The sequence below is a fragment of the Chiloscyllium plagiosum genome, unplaced genomic scaffold (genome assembly GCF_037043375.1).
Source record: "Chiloscyllium plagiosum isolate Xiang-an unplaced genomic scaffold, Cpla_swu_hap1 HiC_scaffold_18, whole genome shotgun sequence".
Classification (NCBI taxonomy): Eukaryota; Metazoa; Chordata; class Chondrichthyes; order Orectolobiformes; family Hemiscylliidae; genus Chiloscyllium; species Chiloscyllium plagiosum.
In genome coordinates, this window is record NW_028270156.1 from 36,527,596 (window position 1) to 36,550,313 (window position 22,718).

The 22,718-nt window shown below is 45.1% G+C and overlaps 4 non-coding genes across 4 annotated transcripts; all 4 read right to left on the reverse strand.

Moving 5' to 3' along the window:
- Positions 1-2,866: 2,866 nt before the first annotated feature.
- On the reverse strand, positions 2,867-3,164 carry LOC148146907 (signal recognition particle RNA). The gene has a single exon (XR_015760294.1).
- Positions 3,165-9,205: 6,041 nt separating this feature from the next.
- On the reverse strand, positions 9,206-9,503 carry LOC148146908 (signal recognition particle RNA). Its single transcript, XR_015760275.1, has one exon.
- A 6,055-nt stretch (positions 9,504-15,558) lies between these two features.
- On the reverse strand, positions 15,559-15,856 carry LOC148146909 (signal recognition particle RNA). Its single transcript, XR_015760299.1, has one exon.
- Positions 15,857-21,899: 6,043 nt separating this feature from the next.
- Positions 21,900-22,197, reverse strand: LOC148146910 (signal recognition particle RNA). Its single transcript, XR_015760286.1, has one exon.
- Between the last annotated feature and the right edge of the window lie 521 nt (positions 22,198-22,718).

Genomic DNA, 22,718 nt, shown 5'->3' on the forward strand with positions numbered 1-22,718 from the left:
TGGCTTGTGTGATTGTCTGGGCTGTTCACATAACTTTCTGTAGGTTCTTATGGCCATGGGTAGAGCAATTACTGTACCAGCCATGATGTAGCTGGGTAGAATGCTTTCTATGATGCATCTATAAGAGTTAGTGAGGGTCCTTACAGACATGCTGAATTTCATAAGCGTTCAGAGGAAGAAGAGGCATTGTTGTGCCTTCTTGATTATCACACCTCTGTGGGAGGTTCAGTGCAGGTTGCTGGTTATCATCACTCCAAGGAATTTGACGCTATCGACCCTCTCCACCTCAGCTCCATTGATATAAGTAGGGTCATGTTGTTCTTCTTTCTTCCGGAGGTCGATGATCAAGCTCCTTAGTTTTGCCCACCACTTTGGAGGAGAGATTGTTATCTTTGCATCATAAGATCAAGCATCCTATCTTCTTTCTGTATGCTAACTCATGGTTGTCTGATATCTGTCATACAATGGTAGTGTTTTCAGTGAACTTGTAAATGGCATTCGGATGAAATTGTGCCACACAGTCCCGAGTGTACAGGGAGTGCAGTAGGAGCTTGAGTACGTATTCTTGGGAGGCGCCGGTGTTGAGGCGCATCGCAGAGGAGGTGATGTTATCTTTCTTTACTGACTGCAGTCTATGGATCAAGAGGTTGAGGATCCTGTTGCAGATAGCAGACCCAAGACCTAGGTCTCAGAGTTTGGAGGTTAGTTTGGTTGGTATTATAATGTTGAAGGTGGAGCTGTAATCAATAAGTAGAAGCCTGACACAGGTATCTGTATTATTCAGATGTTCTTCGAATGAGTGCAGGATGAGAAAAATGGCATCTACCGTGGACCTGTTGCACTGGTAGGCAGATTGCAAGGGATTGAGGCAGGCTGGGGGTCTAGGGTTGATGTGATCCATGACTAACCTCTCAAAGGACTTTGTAACTATGGAAGTCAGAGGCATCAGGCGGTAGTCATTGAGACACATTGCATGTGCTTTCTTTGGTACCGGAATAATGGAAGCAGTTGGGGACTTCAGATTGTAACAACGAGGGGTTAAAGATGTCAGAAAGTTCTCTCGCTAGCTGGTCTGCACAGGATCTAAGTGCATGGCTGGGGACTCCATCCGGACAAGTTGCTTTCCTTGGGTTCACTCTCAAGAAGGCGATCTGATATCTGCAGCAGTGACTGGAGGAATATGAGGATCTGGGGTTGTTGGGGGCAGGTGGTATCATTCCACTGGCATTCTGTTTGAACGGATTGTAAAAAGATCAGGGAAGGCTGTGTTTTTCTCCGCTATTCTGTTCTGCTTCAATTTGCATCCTGTTATGCTGTGTAGGCCTTGTGACAGGCGATGGGTGTCCATTTGGTTAGTTTGGGTCTCTAACGTAGTCCTGTACTGCCTCTTGGCATCTGTAATAGCCTTGCAGAGGTTGTATCCAGAATTCTTATGAAAGTCTGAGTCATTCAATTTGAATGCCACCTGCCCGGTCTTCAGTAGGCAATGGATATCCCAGTTCATACAAGGTTTCTGGTTGATGAACGCACTGATTTTCTTCTTTGACACACAGCCGTCTATACAAATGCCAATCACGTCTGTGACCGTGACAGCATACTTGGCTAGGATGACTGCTGAACTCTGAAATATGGTTCAGCCCAACGATTCCAAGCAGCGCCACAGAAGCCCTTCTGCAGCTTCAGACCAGCACTGTCCTACTTTCTGTGCTAGGTCCTCAAGTTTCAGATTCTGCTTATAAACTGGGAGCAGGAACACAGTGCTGTGATCTGATTTTCAAAAGTGTATTTGTGGTATGGAGTGGTAGGCATTGTTGGTGGTTCAGTAGCAATGGTTCAACATCTGTTGCGGAAGCTTCTATGTTACATGCTCTTGTGACTGTAAGGGAAGGCAGTCGCATGATTTTGTGTGATAGAACCCTTGAACAAATTACACCTCTGCTACTATATTGCTCCATTCCAGCAATGGCCAAGATATGTTTTCAATATTAGAGTGGGAAGCAGAAGACTGAATACCGGTGGCATTCAAGTGGCGTGCGAGAATCGCAGCAGAGAGGAACAGAGAACTTTCTTCTAACCGATCTGCCACTTGGACCACCGCCAGTTGTAAAGTGAGGCCAGTAAGGCCCCCGTTCTTGGAAATAACGTGCATCTCGGCTGCTATTATTTCTCGCTGTCTTGTCTAAGACCTCATACTCGGAAGTGAGGAGATGGAAAAATGGGCTGTTGGTCAACTTGATTGTGGCATCATGGAAATGCCAGTCTTGCTGCCTCTTTCTTTCTCTCTGGTAGCTACAGCATGAGAGAAGTTAGAATGAGAGTTCAAGTGTTGCACAGTTTTGCAGGAGAATCATTTGCCGAAGTGAATGAATGAATGGATGACGGAGAGGGGAAAGAGCCGGGAGGCAGCTTGAACGCTTGGTGGTTGCAATGGAAGTTTCGGCAATGTGAGCAATGGAGAATTCGGGCAGGAAAATGAAGAGAGTTTTGCGCTCTCTGCTGGCCGTGGCTGGTAGGATTGTGTAAAGTGGAGATTTTCTCCGAACAGGAGGTGCTGTGAACAGCAGGGAGCAGTAAAAGAGAAGTGAATATTGAGGAGAGGTAGAAAAGGGCAGTGTGGGAAGTGTGAGGTAATGACTGAGAGAGTGTGTTTGGGTGAGTGTGGAGGACTTGTAGGGAGATTCGGTTGTTGTAAATTGTGTGGATTTGTTGTTGACTTTGTAAAGATTGGTTATCGTGAGAGTGAATAAACGTGGCGGGCGTAGGGGGTGGAGGGAGTGAGTGGGGAAGGAAGGAAGCAGGATTGAGACATCGAGATTGTTTGCACTGATGGCAAAAGATGGGAATGCCGCAAGGTAAAGAATGGTGTAAAAGACTGCGTCTCACTGTATTGGTCAGGCTGCACTGCTGCATCCATTCACAGGTGCTATCCCACTACTGAGCAGTGCGAGGGGTTTGACCTGCTCCGTTTCCGACCTGGGCCGGTTCACCCCTCTGCAGCACACCTGGTACACCCGAGTTCCCCGAGGAGCACCATGTGGACACTGCCCTGAGTGTGGGCACCCGATCGACACAGACCACAACAGCCCAGAACTCCCAACCTCAAGTCATCCGGCAGCCTCAGCCTCCCAGCAGCGGGATTACAGGCGCGTGCCACAGCCCCCGGCGATCGCCTGGCGCTTCCCTCAGTTGCCTTCAGTTCAAACGGCAGCAACAGCTCCACTGCAGACATTGCTGCAAAGACAACAGGCGGACGCAGTTTCACAGAGAGTCATCGAGTCATGCAGTACGGAAACAAACCCTTCAGCCCAATCACTCTGTGCCGAACATAATCTCAAACTAAACTCGCCGTAGCTCACTGCTACTGGTCCAGATCCAAACTTTCCCTTTTCATGTACTTACCCAAATATCTTTTAAACATTGTAACGGTGCCCACATCCATCAGTTCCTCAGGAACTTCATTCCACTGGCTAACCCCCACCCTCTATGGAAAAAAAGATGCCCCTCATGTCTTTTTTAACTCTCGCACTTCTGCCCTTAAAATGTGCCCCCTCTCCTGAAATCCCCCATCCGAGGAAAAAGACAACTACTCTTCATCCTATCTATACCCTTCATTATTTTATTTTATAAACGTCCATAAGGTTTCCACTTGACCTGCTACTCTCCAGTGTAAAAGGTTCCAGCCTATCGCTTCACTTCACTTCAGCTCTGATGTAGATTCATCGAGATTCATAACATGAGCTTGCTTTCTCTCCATCGACCATTGTGATCTCCAACACTTTTTGTTTCCTGTTACAGATTCCAGCATCTGCAGTAATTTGTTCCTACCCAGTCTATCCAGCCTTTCTTTACAGCTCAAACTTTCCATACCTGGCAAAATCCAGTAAACCTCTTCTGAATTCCTCCAGCTTAAAAATATCCTTCCTATTACTTGGCAAACAGAACTGAACACTATATTCCAGAAGATGTCTCACCAATGTCCTGCCCAAACACAACGTGACTTTTCAACGCCTATACTCAAAGGATTGAGCAATGAAGGCACAGCGTGCAAAATGTCTCTTGAACCACCCTGTCTATATGTGATGGAAACTTCAAGGAATGGTGTACCTGAACCCATTGGCCTCTCTGTTCTACCAACACTACTTGTGTATAAACACAACCAAGGTCCTACTTTGGTTGTGCCCTATGTGTCCTACCCTTATTTGTTGAACCCAAATGCAATACCTTGCATTTATCCAGACTGAACACCATCTGCCATTTTTGAACCCATTGACCCATTTGAACAAGATCCCTTTGTAATCTTAGGAAACCTATTTCACTGGCTACTACGCTACCACTTTTGGTGCTGTCTACAAGCTGACTAACCATGCCTTCTATATGCTCATCCAAATCATTCATATAGATGACAAACAAAAGATTTCCCAGAACCGATCCTTGTGGAACACTCTGGTGACAGGCCTTCAATCTGAAAGCAACCCTCAACCACTAGTCTCTTTCTCCTGCCATTAAGCCAGTAATGCGTCCAATTGGCAAGCTCAATCTTGTGACCTAACTTTACTAATTAGTCTATAATGTGGAACCTTGTCAAAAGTTCTACTAAAGTCCAAGTAAACAATATCTACTGTTCTGCCTTCGTCAATCGTTTTGGTAACTTCTTCAAAACTGCAAGCATGTTTGTGAGAAATTATTTTTCTCACACAAAGCCACGCTGACTATCCCGAATCAATTTATGTCTCTCTAAATGTCCGTAAAGTTTATGTTTTAAAATCACCTCCATCAATCTACCCACAACCAAAGTCAGACAGGCCAATAGTTCCCGGCTTTCTCCTTACAACATTTCTTAAGCAAATCTAGGAAAAAATGTCTACTCCTATCTCTCCAAACCTTTGCTATTCATATATTTACCTAGGTGTCTTTTAAACTTTGCAATTGTGCTCAACATTCAGGATTTCCTCAGGAAGTTCATTCCACATGTGAATCACCTTCTGTGTAAAAATAAATTGCCCCTCATGTCTTTTTAAAATCTCCCTCCTCTCACCTTAAAAATATATCCCCTGTTCTTGAAATTCCCCCATCCTAGGTCTCACTCATGTCCTGTACAACCTCAAGATGACAACACTCAAAGTATAGACAACCACATATGTCCCAGGCTATGCTTGTGCCTTTGTTGGTATTTGGAACATGGAAAAGATGAGAACTTCTCATTCCTGATGAAGGGCTTATGCCTGAATGTCAATTCTCCTGCTCCTCGGATGCTGCCTGACCAGCTGTGCATTTCCAGCATCACACTCTCAACTCAGTATGTGAAACATGCCTTGTTGTGTTTCTATTCCGAGACTACCAACAACTCTTTCTCTGATATATCGATGATGTCATACCTGTGCCCAATCCCTAATTATGACACTCACCAGCCAGTTGTTTGCCTTTTCACTTAAACCATCATGTTCCCATGCTAAAATTCCCATCCTGGGTGTGCTATCGTGTTGTATTAATGTTCAATGTGAACTGGAGGAACAACATCACATTTTCATGTCACATCTCCCTATGCTAGCCCTGAACATTGAGTCAACAAACTTCACAGCATGACATCTACCCCTCCAGTTGGTTTAGAAACTGACTCCTTCCTTCACCTCCATTGCTTTTTAAAAAAAAATGTATCGTGTTGTTTCACTCTCAACAGAATAGATTTTCTTTCTCTCTTTTGCACCTAGTATCTCCATGCATTTTACATTTCCACCTCACTTTTACTAACATTACCACTCTTTTTGTCTCCTGCTCTGAGCACCATTACCATTTATTCTACTTAATGTTTCTCCCCCTCTCTCAACAGCATAAAAATGTTTAAATTCCAAGACTGTTCAGTTCTGAAGAAAACATTTCAGACGCAAAATGTTAATGCTGTTTGTTTATCCATGTCATGTATGCAGCTGGACTTTGTCAGTTGCAAGTGGTGACAACAGCTCCACTGCAGTCACTGTGTAAGTCGAGCAGGCTGTTGCACTTGATTTGTTGTGATTTATCGTTGTCACACATACCTAAGTGCAGTTGAAAGTTGTGTTTTGTGTACAGAATAAGCAGATCATAGGGTGATTGAACAGAGCAAGGCAGAGAAAGTTATGGCTGCAAGGAGAGGACAAAAAGAGATCGCCATTAGATTTGAAATTTGAGAGACCCATTCGACAGACGAATAACAGCGGGTAAAAATTTGTTCTGGAACCCACTGGTATGTGCGTTTAAGCTTTTGTATCTTCTGCGTGATGGAAGAGGTTGGAAGAGATTAATACCAGGATTGGAGGTGTCACTGTTGACGCTAGCTGCCATTCCGGAACTACAGTATACCTACAGGGAGTCCATGGCTTGTGTGATTGTCTGGGCTGTTCACATAACTTTCTGTAGGTTCTTATGGCCATGGGTAGAGCAATTACTGTACCAGCCATGATGTAGCTGGGTAGAATGCTTTCTATGATGCATCTATAAGAGTTAGTGAGGGTCCTTACAGACTTGCTGAATTTCATAAGCGTTCAGAGGAAGAAGAGGCATTGTTGTGCCTTCTTGATTATCACACCTCTGTGGGAGGTTCAGTGCAGGTTGCTGGATATCATCACTCCAAGGAATTTGACGCTATCGACCCTCTCCACCTCAGCTCCATTGATGTAAGTAGGGTCATGTTGTTCTTCTTTCTTCCGGAGGTCGATGATCAAGCTCCTTAGTTTTGCCCACCACTTTGGAGGAGAGATTGTTATCTTTGCAACATAAGATCAAGCATCCTATCTTCTTTCTGTATGCTGTCTGATATCTGTCATACAATGGTAGTGTTTTCAGTGAACTTGTAAATGGCATTCGGATGAAATTGTGCCACACAGTCCCGAGTGTACAGGGAGTGCAGTAGGAGCTTGAGTACGTATTCTTGGGAGGCGCCGGTGTTGAGGCGCATCGCAGAGGAGATGATGTTATCTTTCTTTACTGACTGCAGTCTATGGATCAAGAGGTTGAGGATCCTGTTGCAGATAGCAGACCCAAGACCTAGGTCTCAGAGTTTGGAGGTTAGTTTGGTTGGTATTATAATGTTGAAGGTGGAGCTGTAATCAATAAGTAGAAGCCTGACACAGGTATCTGTATTATTCAGATGTTCGTCGAATGAGTGCAGGATGAGAAAAATGGCATCTACCATGGACCTGTTGCACTGGTAGGCAGATTGCAAGGGATTGAGGCAGGCTGGGGGTCTAGGGTTGATGTGATCCATGACTAACCTCTCAAAGGACTTTGTAACTATGGAAGTCAGAGGCATCAGGCGGTAGTCATTGAGACACATTGCATGTGCTTTCTTTGGTACCGGAATAATGGAAGCAGTTGGGGACTTCAGATTGTAACAACGAGGGGTTAAAGATGTCAGAAAGTTCTCTCGCTAGCTGGTCTGCACAGGATCTAAGTGCATGGCTGGGGACTCCATCCGGACAAGTTGCTTTCCTTGGGTTCACTCTCAAGAAGGCGATCTGACATCTGCAGCAGTGACTGGAGGAATATGAGGATCTGGGGTTGTTGGGGGCAGGTGGTATCATTCCACTGGCATTCTGTTTGAACGGATTGTAAAAAGATCAGGGAAGGCTGTGTTTTTCTCCGCTATTCTGTTCTGCTTCAATTTGCATCCTGTTATGCTGTGTAGGCCTTGTGACAGGCGATGGGTGTCCATTTGGTTAGTTTGGGTCTCTAACGTAGTCCTGTACTGCCTCTTGGCATCTGTAATAGCCTTGCAGAGGTTGTATCCAGAATTCTTATGAAAGTCTGAGTCATTCAATTTGAATGCCACCTGCCCGGTCTTCAGTAGGCAATGGATATCCCAGTTCATACAAGGTTTCTGGTTGATGAACGCACTGATTTTCTTCTTTGACACACAGCCGTCTATACAAATGCCAATCACGTCTGTGACCGTGACAGCATACTTGGCTAGGATGACTGCTGAACTCTGAAATATGGTTCAGCCCAACGATTCCAAGCAGCGCCACAGAAGCCCTTCCGCAGCTTCAGACCAGCACTGTCCTACTTTCTGTGCTAGGTCCTCAAGTTTCAGATTCTGCTTATAAACTGGGAGCAGGAACACAGTGCTGTGATCTGATTTTCAAAAGTGTATTTGTGGTATGGAGTGGTAGGCATTGTTGGTGGTTCAGTAGCAATGGTTCAACATCTGTTGCGGAAGCTTCTATGTTACATGCTCTTGTGACTGTAAGGGAAGGCAGTCGCATGATTTTGTGTGATAGAACCCTTGAACAAATTACACCTCTGCTACTATATTGTTCCATTCCAGCAATGGCCAAGATATGTTTTCAATATTAGAGTGGGAAGCAGAAGACTGAATACCGGTGGCATTCAAGTGGCGTGCGAGAATCGCAGCAGAGAGGAACAGAGAACTTTCTTCTAACCGATCTGCCACTTGGACCACCGCCAGTTGTAAAGTGAGGCCAGTAAGGCCCCCGTTCTTGGAAATAACGTGCATCTCGGCTGCTATTATTTCTCGCTGTCTTGTCTAAGACCTCATACTCGGAAGTGAGGAGATGGAAAAATGGGCTGTTGGTCAACTTGATTGTGGCATCATGGATATGCCAGTCTTGCTGCCTCTTTCTTTCTCTCTGGTAGCTACAGCATGAGAGAAGTTAGAATGAGAGTTCAAGTGTTGCACAGTTTTGCAGGAGAATCATTTGCCGAAGTGAATGAATGAATGGATGACGGAGAGGGGAAAGAGCCGGGAGGCAGCTTGAACGCTTGGTGGTTGCAATGGAAGTTTCGGCAATGTGAGCAATGGAGAATTCGGGCAGGAAAATGAAGAGAGTTTTGCGCTCTCTGCTGGCTGTGGCTGGTAGGATTGTGTAAAGTGGGGATTTTCTCAGAACAGTCGGTGCTGTGAACAGCAGGGAGCAGTAAAAGAGAAGTGAATATTGAGGAGAGGTAGAAAAGGGCAGTGTGGGAAGTGTGAGGTAATGACTGAGAGAGTGTGTTTGGGTGAGTGTGGAGGACTTGTAGAGAGATTCGGTTGTTGTAAAATGTGTGGATTTGTTGTTGACTTTGTAAAGATTGGTTATCGTGAGAGTGAATAAACGTGGCGGGCGTAGGGGGTGGAGGGAGTGAGTGGGGAAGGAAGGAAGCAGGATTGAGACATCGAGATTGTTTGCACTGATGGCAAAAGATGGGAATGCCGCAAGGTAAAGAATGGTGTAAAAGACTGCGTCTCACTGTATTGGTCAGGCTGCACTGCTGCATCCATTCACAGGTGCTATCCCACTACTGAGCAGTGCGGGGGCTTTGACCTGCTCCGTTTCCGACCTGGGCCGGTTCACCCCTCTGCAGCATACCTGGTACACCCGAGTTCCCCGGGGAGCACCATGTGGACACTGCCCTGAGTGTGGGCACCCGATCGACACAGACCACAACAGCCCAGAACTCCCAACCTCAAGTCATCCGGCAGCCTCAGCTTCCCAGCAGCGGGATTACAGGCGCGCGCCACAGCCCCCGGCGATCGCGTGACGCTTCCCTCAGTTGCCTTCAGTTCAAACGGCAGCAACAGCTCCACTGCAGACATTGCTGCAAAGACAACAGGCGGACGCAGTTTCACAGAGAGTCATCGAGTCATGCAGTACGGAAACAAACCCTTCAGCCCAATCACTCTGTGCCGAACATAATCTCAAACTAAACTCGCCGTAGCTCACTGCTACTGGTCCAGATCCAAACTTTCCCTTTTCATGTACTTACCCAAATATCTTTTAAACATTGTAACGGTGCCCACATCCATCAGTTCCTCAGGAACTTCATTCCACTGGCTAACCCCCACCCTCTATGGAAAAAAAGATGCCCCTCATGTCTTTTTTAACTCTCGCACTTCTGCCCTTAAAATGTGCCCCCTCTCCTGAAATCCCCCATCCGAGGAAAAAGACAACTACTCTTCATCCTATCTATACCCTTCATTATTTTATTTTATAAACGTCCATAAGGTTTCCACTTGACCTGCTACTCTCCAGTGTAAAAGGTTCCAGCCTATCGCTTCACTTCACTTCAGCTCTGATGTAGATTCATCGAGATTCATAACACGAGCTTGCTTTCTCTCCATCGACCATTGTGATCTCCAACACTTTTTGTTTCCTGTTACAGATTCCAGCATCTGCAGTAATTTGTTCCTACCCAGTCTATCCAGCCTTTCTTTACAGCTCAAACTTTCCATACCTGGCAAAATCCAGTAAACCTCTTCTGAATTCCTCCAGCTTAAAAATATCCTTCCTATTACTTGGCAAACAGAACTGAACACTATATTCCAGAAGATGTCTCACCAATGTCCTGCCCAAACACAACGTGACTTTTCAACGCCTATACTCAAAGGATTGAGCAATGAAGGCACAGCGTGCAAAATGTCTCTTGAACCACCCTGTCTATATGTGATGGAAACTTCAAGGAATGGTGTACCTGAACCCATTGGCCTCTCTGTTCTACCAACACTACTTGTGTATAAACACAACCAAGGCCCTACTTTTGGTTGTGCCCTATGTGTCCTACCCTTATTTGTTGAACCCAAATGCAATACCTTGCATTTATCCAGATTGAACACCATCTGCCATTTTTGAACCCATTGACCCATTTGAACAAGATCCCTTTTGTAATCTTAGGAAACCTATTTCACTGGCTACTACGCTACCACTTTTGGTGCTGTCTGCAAGCTGACTAACCATGCCTTCTATATGCTCATCCAAATCATTCATATAGATGACAAACAAAAGATTTCCCAGAACCGATCCTTGTGGAACACTCTGGTGACAGGCCTTCAATCTGAAAGCAACCCTCAACCACTAGTCTCTTTCTCCTGCCATTAAGCCAACAATGCGTCCAATTAGCAAGCTCAATCTTGTGACCTAACTTTACTAATTAGTCTATAATGTGGAACCTTGTCAAAAGTTCTTCTAAAGTCTAAGTAAACAATATCTACTGTTCTGCCTTCATCAATCGTTTTGGTAACTTCTTCAAAACTGCAAGCATGTTTGTGAGAAATTATTTTTCTCACACAAAGCCACGCTGACTATCCCGAATCAATTTATGTCTCTCTAAATGTCCATAAAGTTTATGTTTTAAAATCACCTCCATCAATCTACCCACAACCAAAGTCAGACAGGCCAATAGTTCCCGGCTTTCTCCTTACAACATTTCTTAAGCAAATCTAGGAAAAAATGTCTACTCCTATCTCTCCAAACCTTTGCTATTCATATATTTACCTAGGTGTCTTTTAAACTTTGCAATTGTGCTCAACATTCAGGATTTCCTCAGGAAGTTCATTCCACATGTGAATCACCTTCTGTGTAAAAATAAATTGCCCCTCATGTCTTTTTAAAATCACCCTCCTCTCACCTTAAAAATATATCCCCTGTTCTTGAAATTCCCCCATCCTAGGTCTCACTCATGTCCTGTACAACCTCAAGATGACAACACTCAAAGTATAGACAACCACATATGTCCCAGGCTATGCTTGTGCCTTTGTTGGTATTTGGAACATGGAAAAGATGAGAACTTCTCATTCCTGATGAAGGGCTTATGCCTGAATGTCAATTCTCCTGCTCCTCGGATGCTGCCTGACCAGCTGTGCATTTCCAGCATCACACTCTCAACTCAGTATGTGAAACATGCCTTGTTGTGTTTCTATTCCGAGACTACCAACAACTCTTTCTCTGATATATCGATGATGTCATACCTGTGCCCAATCCCTAATTATGACACTCACCAGCCAGTTGTTTGCCTTTTCATTTAAACCATCATGTTCCCATGCTAAAATTCCCATCCTGGGTGTGCTATGGTGTTGTATTAATGTTCAATGTGAACTGGAGGAACAACATCACATTTTCATGTCACATCTCCCTATGCTAGCCCTGAACATTGAGTCAACAAACTTCACAGCATGACATCTACCCCTCCAGTTGGTTTAGAAACTGACTCCTTCCTTCACCTCCATTGCTTTTGAAAAAAAAAATGTATCGTGTTGTTTCACTCTCAACAGAATAGATTTTCTTTCTCTCTTTTGCACCTAGTATCTCCATGCATTTTACATTTCCATCTCACTTTTACTAACATTACCACTCTTTTTGTCTCCTGCTCTGAGCACCATTACCATTTATTCTACTTAATGTTTCTCCCCCTCTCTCAACAGCATAAAAATGTTTAAATTCCAAGACTGTTCAGTTCTGAAGAAAACATTTCAGACGCAAAATGTTAATGCTGTTTGTTTATCCATGTCATGTATGCAGCTGGACTTTGTCAGTTGCAAGTGGTGACAACAGCTCCACTGCAGTCACTGTGTAAGTCGAGCAGGCTGTTGCACTTGATTTGTTGTGATTTATCGTTGTCACACATACCTAAGTGCAGTTGAAAGTTGTGTTTTGTGTACAGAATAAGCAGATCATAGGGTGATTGAACAGAGCAAGGCAGAGAAAGTTATGGCTGCAAGGAGAGGACAAAAAGAGATCGCCATTAGATTTGAAATTTGAGAGACCCATTCGACAGACGAATAACAGCGGGTAAAAATTTGTTCTGGAACCCACTGGTATGTGCGTTTAAGCTTTTGTATCTTCTGCGTGATGGAAGAGGTTGGAAGAGATTAATACCAGGATTGGAGGTGTCACTGTTGACGCTAGCTGCCATTCCGGAACTACAGTATACGTAGAGGGAGTCCATGGCTTGTGTGATTGTCTGGGCTGTTCACATAACTTTCTGTAGGTTCTTATGGCCATGGGTAGAGCAATTACTGTACCAGCCATGATGTAGCTGGGTAGAATGCTTTCTATGATGCATCTATAAGAGTTAGTGAGGGTCCTTACAGACATGCTGAATTTCATAAGCGTTCAGAGGAAGAAGAGGCATTGTTGTGCCTTCTTGATTATCACACCTCTGTGGGAGGTTCAGTGCAGGTTGCTAGTTATCATCACTCCAAGGAATTTGACGCTATCGACCCTCTCCACCTCAGCTCCATTGATGTAAGTAGGGTCATGTTGTTCTTCTTTCTTCCGGAGGTCGATGATCAAGCTCCTTAGTTTTGCCCACCACTTTGGAGGAGAGATTGTTATCTTTGCATCATAAGATCAAGCATCCTATCTTCTTTCTGTATGCTAACTCATGGTTGTCTGATATCTGTCATACAATGGTAGTGTTTTCAGTGAACTTGTAAATGGCATTCGGATGAAATTGTGCCACACAGTCCCGAGTGTACAGGGAGTGCAGTAGGAGCTTGAGTACGTATTCTTGGGAGGCGCCGGTGTTGAGGCGCATCGCAGAGGAGGTGATGTTATCTTTCTTTACTGACTGCAGTCTATGGATCAAGAGGTTGAGGATCCTGTTGCAGATAGCAGACCCAAGACCTAGGTCTCAGAGTTTGGAGGTTAGTTTGGTTGGTATTATAATGTTGAAGGTGGAGCTGTAATCAATAAGTAGAAGCCTGACACAGGTATCTGTATTATTCAGATGTTCGTCGAATGAGTGCAGGATGAGAAAAATGGCATCTACCATGGACCTGTTGCACTGGTAGGCAGATTGCAAGGGATTGAGGCAGGCTGGGGGTCTAGGGTTGATGTGATCCATGACTAACCTCTCAAAGGACTTTGTAACTATGGAAGTCAGAGGCATCAGGCGGTAGTCATTGAGACACATTGCATGTGCTTTCTTTGGTACCGGAATAATGGAAGCAGTTGGGGACTTCAGATTGTAACAACGAGGGGTTAAAGATGTCAGGAAGTTCTCTCGCTAGCTGGTCTGCACAGGATCTAAGTGCATGGCTGGGGACTCCATCCGGACAAGTTGCTTTCCTTGGGTTCACTCTCAAGAAGGCGATCTGACATCTGCAGCAGTGACTGGAGGAATATGAGGATCTGGGGTTGTTGGGGGCAGGTGGTATCATTCCACTGGCATTCTGTTTGAACGGATTGTAAAAAGATCAGGGAAGGCTGTGTTTTTCTCCGCTATTCTGTTCTGCTTCAATTTGCATCCTGTTATGCTGTGTAGGCCTTGTGACAGGCGATGGGTGTCCATTTGGTTAGTTTGGGTCTCTAACGTAGTCCTGTACTGCCTCTTGGCAACTGTAATAGCCTTGCAGAGGTTGTATCCAGAATTCTTATGAAAGTCTGAGTCATTCAATTTGAATGCCACCTGCCCGGTCTTCAGTAGGCAATGGATATCCCAGTTCATGCAAGGTTTCTGGTTGATGAACGCACTGATTTTCTTCTTTGACACACAGCCGTCTATACAAATGCCAATCACGTCTGTGACCGTGACAGCATACTTGGCTAGGATGACTGCTGAACTCTGAAATATGGTTCAGCCCAACGATTCCAAGCAGCGCCACAGAAGCCCTTCCGCAGCTTCAGACCAGCACTGTCCTACTTTCTGTGCTAGGTCCTCAAGTTTCAGATTCTGCTTATAAACTGGGAGCAGGAACACAGTGCTGTGATCTGATTTTCAAAAATGTATTTGTGGTATGGAGTGGAAGGCATTGTTGGTGGTTCAGTAGCAATGGTTCAACATCTGTTGCGGAAGCTTCTATGTTACATGCTCTTGTGACTGTAAGGGAAGGCAGTCGCATGATTTTGTGTGATAGAACCCTTGAACAAATTACACCTCTGCTACTATATTGCTCCATTCCAGCAATGGCCAAGATATGTTTTCAATATTAGAGTGGGAAGCAGAAGACTGAATACCGGTGGCATTCAAGTGGCGTGCGAGAATCGCAGCAGAGAGGAACAGAGAACTTCCTTCTAACCGATCTGCCACTTGGACCACCGCCAGTTGTAAAGTGAGGCCAGTAAGGCCCCCGTTCTTGGAAATAACGTGCATCTCGGCTGCTATTATTTCTCGCTGTCTTGTCTAAGACCTCATACTCGGAAGTGAGGAGATGGAAAAATGGGCTGTTGGTCAACTTGATTGTGGCATCATGGAAATGCCAGTCTTGCTGCCTCTTTCTTTCTCTCTGGTAGCTACAGCATGAGAGAAGTTAGAATGAGAGTTCAAGTGTTGCACAGTTTTGCAGGAGAATCATTTGCCGAAGTGAATGAATGAATGGATGACGGAGAGGGGAAAGAGCCGGGAGGCAGCTTGAACGCTTGGTGGTTGCAATGGAAGTTTCGGCAATGTGAGCAATGGAGAATTCGGGCAGGAAAATGAAGAGAGTTTTGCGCGCTCTGCTGGCTGTGGCTGGTAGGATTGTGTAAAGTGGAGATTTTCTCAGAACAGTAGGTGCTGTGAACAGCAGGGAGCAGGAAAAGAGAAGTGAATATTGAGGAGAGGTAGAAAAGGGCAGTGTGGGAAGTGTGAGGTAATGACTGAGAGAGTGTGTTTGGGTGAGTGTGGAGGACTTGTAGAGAGATTCGGTTGTTGTAAAATGTGTGGATTTGTTGTTGACTTTGTAAAGATTGGTTATCGTGAGAGTGAATAAACGTGGCGGGCGTAGGGGGTGGAGGGAGTGAGTGGGGAAGGAAGGAAGCAGGATTGAGACATCGAGATTGTTTGCACTGATGGCAAAAGGTGGGAATGCCGCAAGGTAAAGAATGGTGTAAAAGACTGCGTCTCACTGTATTGGTCAGGCTGCACGGCTGCATCCATTCACAGGTGCTATCCCACTACTGAGCAGTGCGGGGGCTTTGACTTGCTCCGTTTCCGACCTGGGCCGGTTCACCCCTCTGCAGCACACCTGGTACACCCGAGTTCCCCGAGGAGCACCATGTGGACACTGCCCTGAGTGTGGGCACCCGATCGACACAGACCACAACAGCCCAGAACTCGCAACCTCAAGTCATCCGGCAGCCTCAGCCTCCCAGCAGCGGGATTACAGGCGCGCGCCACAGCCCCCGGCGATCGCGTGGCGCTTCCCTCAGTTGCCTTCAGTTCAAACGGCAGCAACAGCTCCACTGCAGACATTGCTGCAAAGACAACAGGCGGACGCAGTTTCACAGAGAGTCATCGAGTCATGCAGTACGGAAACAAACCCTTCAGCCCAATCACTCTGTGCCGAACATAATCTCAAACTAAACTCGCCGTAGCTCACTGCGACTGGTCCAGATCCAAACTTTCCCTTTTCATGTACTTACCCAAATATCTTTTAAACATTGTAACGGTGCCCACATCCATCAGTTCCTCAGGAACTTCATTCCACTGGCTAACCCCCACCCTCTATGGAAAAAAAGATGCCCCTCATGTCTTTTTTAACTCTCGCACTTCTGCCCTTAAAATGTGCCCCCTCTCCTGAAATCCCCCATCCGAGGAAAAAGACAACTACTCTTCATCCTATCTATACCCTTCATTATTTTATTTTATAAACGTCCATAAGGTTTCCACTTGACCTGCTACTCTCCAGTGTAAAAGGTTCCAGCCTATCGCTTCACTTCACTTCAGCTCTGATGTAGATTCATCGAGATTCATAACACGAGCTTGCTTTCTCTCCATCGACCATTGTGATCTCCAACACTTTTTGTTTCCTGTTACAGATTCCAGCATCTGCAGTAATTTGTTCCTACCCAGTCTATCCAGCCTTTCTTTACAGCTCAAACTTTCCATACCTGGCAAAATCCAGTAAACCTCTTCTGAATTCCTCCAGCTTAAAAATATCCTTCCTATTACTTGGCAAACAGAACTGAACACTATATTCCAGAAGATGTCTCACCAATGTCCTGCCCAAACACAACGTGACTTTTCAACGCCTATACTCAAAGGATTGAGCAATGAAGGCACAGCGTGCAAAATGTCTCTTGAACCACCCTGTCTATATGTGATGGAAACTTCAAGGAATGGTGTACCTGAACCCATTGGCCTCTCTGTTCTACCAACACTACTTGTGTATAAACACAACCAAGGCCCTACTTTTGGTTGTGCCCTATGTGTCCTACCCTTATTTGTTGAACCCAAATGCAATACCTTGCATTTATCCAGATTGAACACCATCTGCCATTTTTGAACCCATTGACCCATTTGAACAAGATCCCTTTGTAATCTTAGGAAACCTATTTCACTGGCTACTACGCTACCACTTTTGGTGCTGTCTGCAAGCTGACTAACCATGCCTTCTATATGCTCATCCAAATCATTCATATAGATGACAAACAAAAGATTTCCCAGAACCGATCCTTGTGGAACACTCTGGTGACAGGCCTTCAATCTGAAAGCAACCCTCAACCACTAGTCTCTTTCTCCTGCCATTAAGCCAACAATGCGTCCAATTAGCAAGCTCAATCTTGTGACCTAACTTTACTAATTAGTCTATAATGTGGAACCTTGTCAAAAGTTCTTCTAAAGTCTAAGTAAACAATATCTCCTGTTCTGCCTTCATCAATCGTTTTGGTAACTTCTTCAAAACTGCAAGCATGTTTGTGAGAAATTATTTTTCTCACACAAAGCCACGCTGACTATCCCGAATCAATTTATGTCTCTCTAAATGTCCATAAAGTTTATGTTTTAAAATCACCTCCATCAATCTACCCACAACCAAAGTCAGACAGGCCAATAGTTCCCGGCTTTCTCCTTACAACATTTCTTAAGCAAATCTAGGAAAAAATGTCTACTCCTATCTCTCCAAACCTTTGCTATTCATATATTTACCTAGGTGTCTTTTAAACTTTGCAATTGTGCTCAACATTCAGGATTTCCTCAGGAAGTTCATTCCACATGTGAATCACCTTCTGTGTAAAAATAAATTGCCCCTCATGTCTTTTTAAAATCTCCCTCCTCTCACCTTAAAAATATATCCCCTGTTCTTGAAATTCCCCCATCCTAGGTCTCACTCATGTCCTGTACAACCTCAACATGACAACACTCAAAGTATAGACAACCACATATGTCCCAGGCTATGCTTGTGCCTTTGTTGGTATTTGGAACATGGAAAAGATGAGAACTTCTCATTCCTGATGAAGGGCTTATGCCTGAATGTCAATTCTCCTGCTCCTCGGATGCTGCCTGACCAGCTGTGCATTTCCAGCATCACACTCTCAACTCAGTATGTGAAACATGCCTTGTTGTGTTTCTATTCCGAGACTACCAACAACTCTTTCTCTGATATATCGATGATGTCATACCTGTGCCCAATCCCTAATTATGACACTCACCAGCCAGTTGTTTGCCTTTTCACTTAAACCATCATGTTCCCATGCTAAAATTCCCATCCTGGGTGTGCTATAGTGTTGTATTAATGTTCAATGTGAACTGGAGGAACAACATCACATTTTCATGTCACATCTCCCTATGCTAGCCCTGAACATTGAGTCAGCAAACTTCACAGCATGACATCTACCCCTCCAGTTGGTTTAGAAACTGACTCCTTCCTTCACCTCCATTGCTTTTTTAAAAAAAAATGTATCGTGTTGTTTCACTCTCAACAGAATAGATTTTCTTTCTCTCTTTTGCACCTAGTATCTCCATGCATTTTACATTTCCATCTCACTTTTACTAACATTACCACTCTTTTTGTCTCCTGCTCTGAGCACCATTACCATTTATTCTACTTAATGTTTCTCCCCCTCTCTCAACAGCATAAAAATGTTTAAATTCCAAGACTGTTCAGTTCTGAAGAAAACATTTCAGACGCAAAATGTTAATGCTGTTTGTTTATCCATGTCATGTGTGCAGCTGGACTTTGTCAGTTGCAAGTGGTAACAACAGCTCCACTGCAGTCACTGTGTAAGTCGAGCAGGCTGTTGCACTTGATTTGATGTGATTTATCGTTGTCACACATACCTAAGTGCAGTTGAAAGTTGTGTTTTGTGTACAGAATAAGCAGATCATAGGGTGATTGAACAGAGCAAGGCAGAGAAAGTTATGGCTGCAAGGAGAGGACAAAAAGAGATCGCCATTAGATTTGAAATTTGAGAGACCCATTCGACAGACGAATAACAGCGGGTAAAAATTTGTTCTGGAACCCACTGGTATGTGCGTTTAAGCTTTTGTATCTTCTGCGTGATGGAAGAGGTTGGAAGAGATTAATACCAGGATTGGAGGTGTCACTGTTGACGCTAGCTGCCATTCCGGAACTACAGTATACGTAGAGGGAGTCCATGGCTTGTGTGATTGTCTGGGCTGTTCACATAACTTTCTGTAGGTTCTTATGGCCATGGGTAGAGCAATTACTGTACCAGCCATGATGTAGCTGGGTAGAATGCTTTCTATGATGCATCTATAAGAGTTAGTGAGGGTCCTTACAGACATGCTGAATTTCATAAGCGTTCAGAGGAAGAAGAGGCATTGTTGTGCCTTCTTGATTATCACACCTCTGTGGGAGGTTCAGTGCAGGTTGCTGGTTATCATCACTCCAAGGAATTTGACGCTATCGACCCTCTCCACCTCAGCTCCATTGATGTAAGTAGGGTCATGTTGTTCTTCTTTCTTCCGGAGGTCGATGATCAAGCTCCTTAGTTTTGCCCACCACTTTGGAGGAGAGATTGTTATCTTTGCAACATAAGATCAAGCATCCTATCTTCTTTCTGTATGCTGTCTGATATCTGTCATACAATGGTAGTGTTTTCAGTGAACTTGTAAATGGCATTCGGATGAAATTGTGCCACACAGTCCCGAGTGTACAGGGAGTGCAGTAGGAGCTTGAGTACGTATTCTTGGGAGGCGCCGGTGTTGAGGCGCATCGCAGAGGAGGTGATGTTATCTTTCTTTACTGACTGCAGTCTATGGATCAAGAGGTTGAGGATCCTGTTGCAGATAGCAGACCCAAGACCTAGGTCTCAGAGTTTGGAGGTTAGTTTGGTTGGTATTATAATGTTGAAGGTGGAGCTGTAATCAATAAGTAGAAGCCTGACACAGGTATCTGTATTATTCAGATGTTCGTCGAATGAGTGCAGGATGAGAAAAATGGCATCTACCGTGGACCTGTTGCACTGGTAGGCAGATTGCAAGGGATTGAGGCAGGCTGGGGGTCTAGGGTTGATGTGATCCATGACTAACCTCTCAAAGGACTTTGTAACTATGGAAGTCAGAGGCATCAGGCGGTAGTCATTGAGACACATTGCATGTGCTTTCTTTGGTACCGGAATAATGGAAGCAGTTGGGGACTTCAGATTGTAACAACGAGGGGTTAAAGATGTCAGAAAGTTCTCTCGCTAGCTGGTCTGCACAGGATCTAAGTGCATGGCTGGGGACTCCATCCGGACAAGTTGCTTTCCTTGGGTTCACTCTCAAGAAGGCGATCTGACATCTGCAGCAGTGACTGGAGGAATATGAGGATCTGGGGTTGTTGGGGGCAGGTGGTATCATTCCACTGGCATTCTGTTTGAACGGATTGTAAAAAGATCAGGGAAGGCTGTGTTTTTCTCCGCTATTCTGTTCTGCTTCAATTTGCATCCTGTTATGCTGTGTAGGCCTTGTGACAGGCGATGGGTGTCCATTTGGTTAGTTTGGGTACCTAACATAGTCCTGTACTGCCTCTTGGCATCTGTAATAGCCTTGCAGAGGTTGTATCCAGAATTCTTATGAAAGTCTGAGTCATTCAATTTGAATGCCACCTGCCCGGTCTTCAGTAGGCAATGGATATCCCAGTTCATACAAGGTTTCTGGTTGATGAACGCACTGATTTTCTTCTTTGACACACAGCCGTCTATACAAATGCCAATCACGTCTGTGACCGTGACAGCATACTTGGCTAGGATGACTGCTGAACTCTGAAATATGGTTCAGCCCAACGATTCCAAGCAGCGCCACAGAAGCCCTTCTGCAGCTTCAGACCAGCACTGTCCTACTTTCTGTGCTAGGTCCTCAAGTTTCAGATTCTGCTTATAAACTGGGAGCAGGAACACAGTGCTGTGATCTGATTTTCAAAAGTGTATTTGTGGTATGGAGTGGTAGGCATTGTTGGTGGTTCAGTAGCAATGGTTCAACATCTGTTGCGGAAGCTTCTATGTTACATGCTCTTGTGACTGTAAGGGAAGGCAGTCGCATGATTTTGTGTGATAGAACCCTTGAACAAATTACACCTCTGCTACTATATTGCTCCATTCCAGCAATGGCCAAGATATGTTTTCAATATTAGAGTGGGAAGCAGAAGACTGAATACCGGTGGCATTCAAGTGGCGTGCGAGAATCGCAGCAGAGAGGAACAGAGAACTTTCTTCTAACCGATCTGCCACTTGGACCACCGCCAGTTGTAAAGTGAGGCCAGTAAGGCCCCCGTTCTTGGAAATAACGTGCATCTCGGCTGCTATTATTTCTCGCTGTCTTGTCTAAGACCTCATACTCGGAAGTGAGGAGATGGAAAAATGGGCTGTTGGTCAACTTGATTGTGGCATCATGGAAATGCCAGTCTTGCTGCCTCTTTCTTTCTCTCTGGTAGCTACAGCATGAGAGAAGTTAGAATGAGAGTTCAAGTGTTGCACAGTTTTGCAGGAGAATCATTTGCCGAAGTGAATGAATGAATGGATGACGGAGAGGGGAAAGAGCCGGGAGGCAGCTTGAACGCTTGGTGGTTGCAATGGAAGTTTCGGCAATGTGAGCAATGGAGAATTCGGGCAGGAAAATGAAGAGAGTTTTGCGCTCTCTGCTGGCCGTGGCTGGTAGGATTGTGTAAAGTGGAGATTTTCTCAGAACAGTAGGTGCTGTGAACAGCAGGGAGCAGTAAAAGAGAAGTGAATATTGAGGAGAGGGAGAAAAGGGCAGTGTGGGAAGTGTGAGGTAATGACTGAGAGAGTGTGTTTGGGTGAGTGTGGAGGACTTGTAGAGAGATTCGGTTGTTGTAAAATGTGTGGATTTGTTGTTGACTTTGTAAAGATTGGTTATCGTGAGAGTGAATAAACGTGGCGGGCGTAGGGGGTGGAGGGAGTGAGTGGGGAAGGAAGGAAGCAGGATTGAGACATCGAGATTGTTTGCACTGATGGCAAAAGATGGGAATGCCGCAAGGTAAAGAATGGTGTAAAAGACTGCGTCTCACTGTATTGGTCAGGCTGCACTGCTGCATCCATTCACAGATGCTATCCCACTACTGAGCAGTGCGGGGGCTTTGACCTGCTCCGTTTCCGACCTAGGCCGGTTCACCCCTCTGCAGCACACCTGGTACACCCGAGTTCCCCGAGGAGCACCATGTGGACACTGCCCTGAGTGTGGGCACCCGATCGACACAGACCACAACAGCCCAGAACTCCTAACCTCAAGTCATCCGACAGCCTCAGCCTCCCAGCAGCGGGATTACAGGCGCGCGCCACAGCCCCCTGCGATCGCGTGACGCTTCCCTCAGTTGCCTTCAGTTCAAACGGCAGCAACAGCTCCACTGCAGACATTGCTGCAAAGACAACAGGTGGACGCAGTTTCACAGAGAGTCATCGAGTCATGCAGTACGGAAACAAACCCTTCAGCCCAATCACTCTGTGCCGAACATAATCTCAAACTAAACTCGCCGTAGCTCACTGCTACTGGTCCAGATCCATGTCTTTTTTAACTCTCGCACTTCTGCCCTTAAAATGTGCCCCCTCTCCTGAAATCCCCCATCCGAGGAAAAAGACAACTACTCTTCATCCTATCTATACCCTTCATTATTTTATTTTATAAACGTCCATAAGTTTTCCACTTGACCTGCTACTCTCCAGTGTAAAAGGTTCCAGCCTATCGCTTCACTTCACTTCAGCTCTGATGTAGATTCATCGAGATTCATAACACGAGCTTGCTTTCTCTCCATCGACCATTGTGATCTCCAACACTTTTTGTTTCCTGTTACAGATTCCAGCATCTGCAGTAAT